A 9800-nucleotide genomic window follows, 5' to 3' on the forward strand; every position below is an offset into this window, starting at 1 on the left:
TATCTAAATCTTAGATCGTCAATATTTATAATTTACCTTGACCATTATATTATATCAATTTATGAGATTATTATATCAGAGATGTGATACGTTTATTATCTACATTATGTCCTGAGGATAAAAATATCCTTTAATAGTAATATAATAATAGAAGAGATATTTTTAAACAGAGAACGCATGATACCTCTAATGTAATGATCAGAGATTAATTTTCAGAAACTGATGATCTAAAATTTATCCTTTCATACGTCTGATATCGGTATATTTATATGTATCTTTCTCTATATTCATGGAACTGACACTAAAGAAATTATTAATATAACGGATTTATATTTTAAAACCATCAATATTCATGGAACTGACACTAAAGAAATGGTTAATATAACGGATTTATATTTTAAAACCATCAATACATAAAAACAAGAGTAAATTGGATTTTTAAAAAATAAAATATACAATTAAAAAAAATCAACAAATAAAAAAAAATAATCTAAAATTTAAAATAAATATTTTTAAAATTAATCGTGAATGTTTTTTTAAAATAAATATAAATAATATAAAAATATAAAAAATTAGGATCCACTCATTTAGGCCTAGGCATAGGCCGTTTGCCTTGAGCTGGCAATGGGAACACGCGTGCTTGGAACTTTGCTTTGAGCCTTGTGACGAGTTCACATCAACAAAGTTGTTTTTTCCGAGCTAATTAAATTGGACTGGTAGATGTTGTTCAATCGAAAAAAACTGCCAAACTGTGGAAGAAAGACAATCCACTACCTCTAGTGGAAGGAAAACCAACCGTTCAAATTTTTATTAATATGGTGGTTCTTCGCCCCTGATCATGGGCTGCTCCAGGGAATGTCTATAAAACATGAGATAAATTAGGAGCATGTCCTGGTCAATTGACTGACAGATAGACGAGATATACGAAGACATTTTTGGCGCTTACGTCAACAGAAGATCTGGTTGGAAATGTGGTAATCATATTTTGTAGAATTACGATCCTACGTAGAATTGATTTAAAGTATCGATTAGGATCGGATTGTAAAATCGTACGATCCTATCAAAAACTCCTAAAATCTTGTCATACATGATTAATAATTAGAAAAAATACATAAAAACTCATTTACATATAAATAAATAACTAATTTTGTATATATATGCAATCATTTACATTCAACATCTCAAATTACATTACTATATGTACAAATTTAAATTAACTTGTAATTCAACTATCATTTTCATTTTCGCATAGTAATAATATTTATATTTTCATATCATAAAATGAAAGAATATAAAATTTCTATTAACACAATAATAATAACACATTAATGTCAAATTTATTTCCTTGATTTATAAAATAATTCAATTTAAATGCTAACAAAACACTTAACATATATAACAAAAGTTATTGAAGCGCCGGAAATAATCTTATAAAGACTGGTTGATGCCACATAATATTAGACAATAGACATCCAAAAACTCATTATTTTGAAGAAAATAAATGACAGAATATTATTGATGAAAAATTAACTGAAAAATAATTAAACATATGTTTAAATAATTTAAAACCCTAATAAGATGAAAAATGGATAATAAAAAAAAGATAAAATCTTCTAGACATCTGAAAAGGATTTAAATGATATTTTTTTGGGTTTGAAATAGGGTGTTTAAGGATAAACTTTGAAATTTATTAAAGATCTCTGAAAGAGCTTTAATTTGATATATTATCTGCATCATGGTTCAATCCGAGTCAAAAGGTATGACCTCTCAAAGCTTCCATCGATCCTGCTCCGATTCTACTCTGATCCTGTTCCGATCTTACCGATTCTGTTCCGATTCTACCGATTCTATCAATCCTGTTATGATCCTACTGTAAAAACCGATTCTACACGATCCTGGATCGATTTTGGATATCTGAATCGTAGAATTATACAATCCTATAATCCAAATCACTATTTTACAAACTATGATGTTAATAACCAATTCATTAAATAGCGTGGGAAAAGATATATCATCCATCTCAAATAGTCTAGTATCAAATATGCAACGGGCTCCTAAATTGATAGATATTTTTCATCAGTAGGAGTGAATTGTAAGAGAACGACCCCTCGTCTAATTTGGCAAATTATCATCGACTACCAATTATTAAATAATTTATGTAAAGGATAATATGTTGATCCTGATCATCCAATATACTTCATTGGGAATTGACCCTTCTTTATTTTTATAAATTTAAATTTATAATGTAGTGATAAGCTCGGTTATGTCTTAGGCCCATTATTTTAATCATGAATTGATTGGACGATGACATGATTTCGTACATAAGTTTAATTTATGTATACGAATAGATAAATTATAATTCAAGAAGAATTCTCGTTTTTAATGTATTTTGAAAAATTTTTGTAATTCAAATTGCCTGAAATTTTTTTGGATCATTTCTCATTTTGAGTTGTAGGTTAAAAGTAATTCACGGGCCAGATCTTAATTGAGATAGGGCCCATTTCTTAGCCAAGCTCTGCTAGAGTCCAAAGCAGAATTTAAAATGGCCTCGCCCAGTATTTAGTTCTCATTGGACGATTAATTTAGTTTCTACACTCGAACAGCCTAATAAACAATATCGAAGTCTTATCATGATGTCAGTTATAACATCAAACATTACTGTCACGCTATTTGTCTGATAAATTAGACAATATCCTTAGTCACAATACAAAAACTAATTAGTATCAAATTATTAAAATTAACAAAATAATCAATGCATAATTAAAAAAGCACCAAGTTACTAAATACTAATGAATATATGTATCAATATACATATGAATATACTAAGCAAGTTAAAGATTATTATTAGTCTACTAAAAATCCAAAGAGACGATAAAAAAGTAACTAAATCAAAATAGTAGAAAACAAAATCCAATAATTTGAAGTTGAGCGGGACCGATAAATATCGATTTCTGAGCATACTAGGGTAGTCGACACAACTCTTTCTATCTACTAATCTAGAAGTCAAAAAAAAGAAAGGAATAGTGAGTATAAAATACTCAGTGAGTATAAGACAGATAGTGCATGATACCATATATCAGGAGATTAAAGGAAATAATCTCAAGGGTAATATCACCTAATTATAATAAGTGTGTAAAAATAATAAACTGCATATATCAATAATGTAATGAACATATCACAAGTATATGCAATAAACATATCACATGGATATATGCAATGATTACTGTCGACACGTAACTCTAGCTACTACTACACCTAGTGGTCGAGTGGGCGGACATGACAAAACTGTTAGGATCTTTCGTACGGCTAGAGAGGGGGGTGTGAATAGCCGCCCCAAATTCTCGCGTTTCTTCCTACGATTAGGGTTAGCGCAGCGGAAAATACAATGTAGAAACGACAAAGAAAGAGATCAAACCTCAACGCATCGATGTAACGAGGTTCGGAGATGAAACTCCTACTCCTCGGCGTGTCCGTAAGGTGGACGAGCCCTATCAATCCGTCGGTGGATGAGTCCCCGGAAAACCGGCTAAATCAAACACTCCTTCTGGGTGGAGAAACCTCGCCACAAAGTCTCTTGCAACAGCAAGATAAGTGTACAAGAAATACAACAAGAAGCAAGAACAATAAGAATGTAAAAACACACACTATCTTGCCTTCGACTGGTTTCCGTTGACGAAGCATCAACTTCACGGGATGACCAGCCGGGGAAGCTCACACGAAGCTTCACAATAGAGCTCAAGAAAGCTCAAGCAGAAGCAGGGGCAAAGAGAAGAAGAAGAAAAACCAAGTAGCTTCTCAACCTCTTTTATAACTGCGAAGAAGAGAAGAAACTAGCCGCATGGCAGCTAGAACTCTGATCGATGCGTGGACCGATCGGGAAGACCTTTGTTCCGTCACGATTGGTCCACGGACCGATCGGGAACTTCTGATCGGTCCGGGACCGATCAGGAGCTGATCCCCGATCGGTCCATGGACCGATCAGAACCTCTGATCGGTCCATGGGCCGATCGGGAACTCTGATCGATGCGGGACCGATCACTGTCGATCCGACCGATCAGCCCCTCGCGCCTCGCTCTGCTTCGATCGACTCGATCGGTCACCGGACCTATCGAATATTCGCGGATCACCGGATCGATCACCGGATCGATCCGGCTCATGGTTTTCGCCCAAACCAAGTTCAAACCAACATCCGGTCAATCTTGACTGTTGGTACATCATGCTTAGCATCCGGTCAGTCCCTTGACCGCTAAGACTCTCCACCAAGTGTCCGGTCAATCCTTTGACCCACTTGGACTTTCCTCTTCGTGCAAGTATCGGTCACTCCTTGATCTACTTGGACTTCCAACACCGGATGTCCGATCACCCTTGATCCATCTGGATTTTCCTTCTCGGCTTCACTCACGGGACTTTCACCTAGCTTCACTCACTAGGGTTTTCACCGGCTTCACACCAGGATTTCCAATCTGGCTTCACTCACCGGGACTTCAACTACCTCACTGGACTTTTCCAATGCCCGGCTTCACTCACCGGGACTTCCACTTTCACCTAGCTTCACTCACTAGGATTTTCACCGCTTCACTCACCAGATTTCCGCTGGCTTCACTCACAGACTTCTCCATTGCGCTTCACTCACGGACTTTCCATTGCTGGCTTCACTCACGGGACTTCTCCACCGCCTGGCTTCACTCACCGGGACTTTCCACACCGCCTAACATCCCAGTTAGGACTTTCCCACCGCCTGGCTTCACTCACCACCACTTCCTGGCTTCACTCACCGGACTTTCCACACCGCCTAACATCCCAGTTAGGACTTTCCCACCGCCTGGCTTCACTCACCGGGACTTTCCTCGTGCCAAGCTCCTGCTTGGACTTCTCCGTGCCAAGTCTCCATACTTGGACTTTTCCAGTGCCAAGTCTCCATACTTGGACTTTTCCCGTGCCAAGTCTCCATACTTGGACTTTTCGCATGCCAAGCTCCCTGCTTGGACCTTTCCAGTGCCAAGTCTCCATACTTGGACTTTTCAGGTCAACCAGGTCAACCTTGACCTACGGTTACACCAATAATCTCCCAAACATCTATTCTTGTCCCATATCAAGAATAGAACTCCCTCACGAGTGTCAAACATCAACATGCAACTCAACTAGGTCAACCTTGACCTAAAGTTGCATCAACAATCTTCCCAAGTCAAACATCAAAATACAACTCGAGTCAAGTCAACTTGAGTCGGGTCAACCAGGTCAACCTTGACCTAAGGTTGCACCAACAAAAACTACATGCAACTTCAACTACCACTACTCCTAGTGATCGAATTGGCAAACATGATAAAACCCCACGCAACTCTAGCTATCACTACTCTGAGTGGCAAAGTGGGCAGACATGACAAAACTACACGTAACTCCAGCTCTACCACTACTTCGAGTGGCTAAGTAGACAGAGATGACAAAACTGCACGTAACTCCAGCTACCACTACTCCTAGTGGTCGAGTGGGCAAATATGAAAAGTAGTTGTCTAGATACTAACTGTTCGTAACTCCAGTTACCAGTACCCTGAGTGTCGGGGTGGATAGTCAAATGTATCATGATCGCTGACGACTCTCTCAATTACAAATGATAGACAATAATCGACAGAATATACTAACGGTCACTGCTGACTTTTTCAACCATAAATGGAGACAATGGGAGATAATGGTCAACAAGATATACCAACGATCTCTGATAACTCTCTCAATCACTAATGAGAGACAATGGTCAACAAGATATACTAATGGTTGCTAACGACTCTCTCAATCACGAATAGGAAATATGGTCGACAGGATATTACAATGTAATGATAAGTAAAAAATAAGCAATCACATCCATTAGTATAATCATCTCTATACAATAGTAACACAGTCGTATCCAGAAGTATGAGCTATAATCAATGTATATAAAAATAACAGATACACATAAATATAGTAAGTAACATGGATAGCAACCACTACAAACATGCCTGTGTTTAACAACGGGGGTACCGACGGAATCACAACTCCGTCGGCGTATACCGACTGAATATACTTATGTCGGTAAGTTCGGACGGAAATTAGGTCAACCAGTATTTACCAACGGAATCATAATTCTATCGGAAAATACCGACGGAATTACTAATTCCGTCGATAAATATCGACGGATTTGGATAATCAGTCGGTAATTACTGACCGACCTAAATTCAGTCGGAATGTCGCCCGACGAGATAACGGATTTGCAAGATCTGGGTTTAGGTTTTTTGTTTATTTCCAACGGAATTAATATTCCGTCGGTAAATAGGTATAGTTAACGGGTGTGGGCGTAAACATTACCGACGGAAATATAATTCCGTCGGTGGATCCGGGTTTAGGGTTTTTGTAATTCTGACGGAAATCCAATTCTGTCGGTATGCACCGACGGATGTATGTTTCCATCGGTGGGGTTCCGCCCTACCCGTTATCTTTTAAATTCGCTAGCTTGCCCGTTAACTAGCCGTAATCACTGACGGAATTAACAATTCCGTCGGTAATTACCGACGGAAATAGTGTTCCGTCGGTAATTACCGACGGAATCATTTTTTCGTCGGTAGCTCACGATTTAGGGCACAGATCGGCTTGGCTTTCCTCTTCGCGCGACCCTCTTTTTCCTCCGATTTTCCAGCGGCGGCGATTCTCTCGGCGATTTTCCAGCGGCTCTCTCCAACAATCTCGACGCCCTCTCCTCCCATTCACCGCGTTCCGGCGATCTCTCAGGTATGCTCTTCTCCTCTCTCGTTTTGGTTTTCACACGACCGGCAGCCGCGCCCTGCTCGCGGATCGCTGTCGGCGGCCTGCTCGGGGGTTCCTGGTCTGCTCGCGGCCGGCGGCCTGCTCGCAATTGTAGTTGTGCTTTGCTACTGTTTGTAGCTGAGCACAATCAAACCCTAGAAAATTTAAGTGTCGTGACATATTTTGATCCATTTTGCTATTGTACTTGCATAAAATGTAATGACCAACAGGTGTTTGATAGATGCTTCTCATATATGTATGATTATTTCATTTGATGATGCTATAAGGAACAACATGTTTATAATAGTTTCATTTATTTGTTCTAGTGTAGAGGAGATTTTCGGTAATATGATATGATGATTGTGAGATGAAATTGTGCACATAATTTTTTATTTAAGCTTATTTCAAGTGATACAACAAGTTTAATAATGTTTCAAATTATATTCTCTTTAGGTTATAACAATGTATATGAACAAAGCTTGGATGTACAATCGATTAGACAATGGTTTTATCATAGATGATTTTATTGCTGAAGTTGAACAGTTTGTGAATTTTGCTAAAAGTCATCCAGAATGTACGAATGATGTTTAGTTACGATGTCTGTGCAATCATAAAAAATGTCAAAATAGAGCATTTCGTGATGAGGATACTGTAAAAATGCACATATATAGAAATGGTTTTGTGCCAAATTACTATAATTGGTATTGTCACGGAGAGCCTTATTTATATGAACCAATTGGGTCATCTGGTGGTTCGTATTCTGGGACTACTGTTACAGCTCCTGAAGCATCAAATAATATTGATATTTCAATGCAATCAATGGTTCAAGATGCGATGAATGCAGTTGATTATTTGAATATAGATGAAATACCAACCCCTGAATATCAGCAACTATATGAAATGTTAAAGGCTAGTGAAAGATAAGTGTGGGAAGGCATTCCTTCTGGTCATTCACAACTATCAGATATAACAAGATTATTGAATATGAAAGCAGAATATCATTTCTCAGAAAGATGTTATGATGACATTTGTCAATTGATGTCAGAGTTGCTACCTACTGATAACATAATGACTGATAGCTTCTATGAAACAAAGAAATTGATCAGAGGTTTAGGTTTGCCTGTAGAGAAGATTGATTGTTGTATAAACAACTGCATGATATTTTGGAATGAAGACAGTGATTTGAATGAATGTAAAATCTGTACTCACCCTCGTTTTAAGCATCATAATCGCATACCAGGGAAGAAGAGGAAAAATATTGCTTGGAAAGTGATGTATTATTTTCCGTTAACTGCTAGACTTCAACGCTTGTATGCATCTGCAACTACAGCTAATCACATGTTGTGGCATCATGAGCATGAGCATGAGCATGAGCACGAAGGAGGTATAATGTGTCATCCTTGTGATTTTCCTGCATGGAAACATCTTGATACTGTGTTTTCCTCCTTTGCAATGGAACCACGAAATGTGAGATTGGGACTTTTTGCAGATGGATTTCAACCATTTGGTCAGTCGGGACAACAATATTCATCTTGCCCAGTTATATTAACACCGTACAATTTACCACCATGGATGTGCATGAAAGATGAATTTATGTTCATTACCGTGCTTATTCCTGGTCCAGTCAATCTAAAAGATAAGATAGATGTTTTCTTGCAATCTCTAATTGCCGAGCTTAATGAATTATGGAATGTAGGGTCGGTTACTTATGATATTGCAAGTAAAATTAATTTTATATTGCATGCGACCTTATTATGGACGATCAGTGGTTTTCCAGCATACTCAATATTGTCGGGATGGAGTACGGCTGGTAAATTAGCATGCACACATTGCATGACAGAGTCCGATGCATTTTCATTGCCTTGCAGTGGGAATGTATCTTGGTTTGATAATCATCGTAAATTTCTACCACTGGATCACCCTTTTAGGTGAAATAAGAAAATTTTTTTAAAGAATGTTGTAGTCAGAAAACCTCCCCTAGCAGTCCATGGTTCAGGTGAAGAAATCATTAAACAAATAGATAGTTATGGATTCCTCCCAGTATCTCAGCCTAATTCTGATGAGATAAATAAGTATCTTGTGAGGATGTGCAAGTGTGGTTGGAAGAAAAGGAGCATATTCTGGGAGTTGCATGTTGAGAAAAATTACATCTTCAATATCTTCAACCCTACATAAAGTAAGTTAACTTCTCTAATCAAACTTTTATTTCGTTGTACTTAATTGCTTGATATCCTAATTTTCTTATAATTACCTTCTTTCAAAGCTTGTATGAGCAACAATTACATCTTCAAAATCCATCAATGACTGCAAGTGAGGTTGCTGAAAAGTTAGAGATTGAATTTGCATTATGGTTTCAAATATATGTGAATTAGAGAAATTTTCATAATTCTTTATTAAAATAAGTTCGGTCCTAATTTTTCTTATTACTATTGTTAGAATAAGTAATGTTAGAATAAGTAAAGGGGTATTTTTGTCTTTTGGTGTATCTCTTCTTTTCTATATAAAGGCCTAACTCGTGGTATCTCTTGACACGAGATTTTAGGTTTTGCTTTGAACATGGTATCAGAGCCAAAACCCTAATTTCTTTTTCTACCCCGCCGAATTCCTACTGTGCCCTAATTTCTTTTGCTTTAAACCTTTTTTCCTTTTCTCCCGACACCTTCCTCTCACGCCGAAACCCACTCCAAGCCGCGGCATCAGCGCCGACGACATCCTCGGTCCGCCGCATCTCATCTGTTGCCGCCTCCCGCTTCCCCTTCGATCGGTGGCGATCTCGCCCTCGCTTTAGAGCTACGCCGCCCCGCTCCGCCGACGCCGCGCTTCATGATGTCATTGTCGTCGGCGCTGGGATCGTGTTGAGCACCAGAAGGATCCCGTTCTGTTTGGCGGCACCGAATCGGCACTCCTGTTCCGGCTTCTTCTCCTGTTCCGGTTTCTTCCCCGTGGTTGGGTTTCTTGCAGCCGGCTTTGCCACCGCTGCCACGCCCTCTTCGGTGTTTTTCTGGTCGGCGTCTTCGTACCTAAGGGCG

This window comes from Zingiber officinale, chromosome 8A (assembly GCF_018446385.1).
Source record: "Zingiber officinale cultivar Zhangliang chromosome 8A, Zo_v1.1, whole genome shotgun sequence".
Taxonomy (NCBI): Eukaryota; Viridiplantae; Streptophyta; class Magnoliopsida; order Zingiberales; family Zingiberaceae; genus Zingiber; species Zingiber officinale.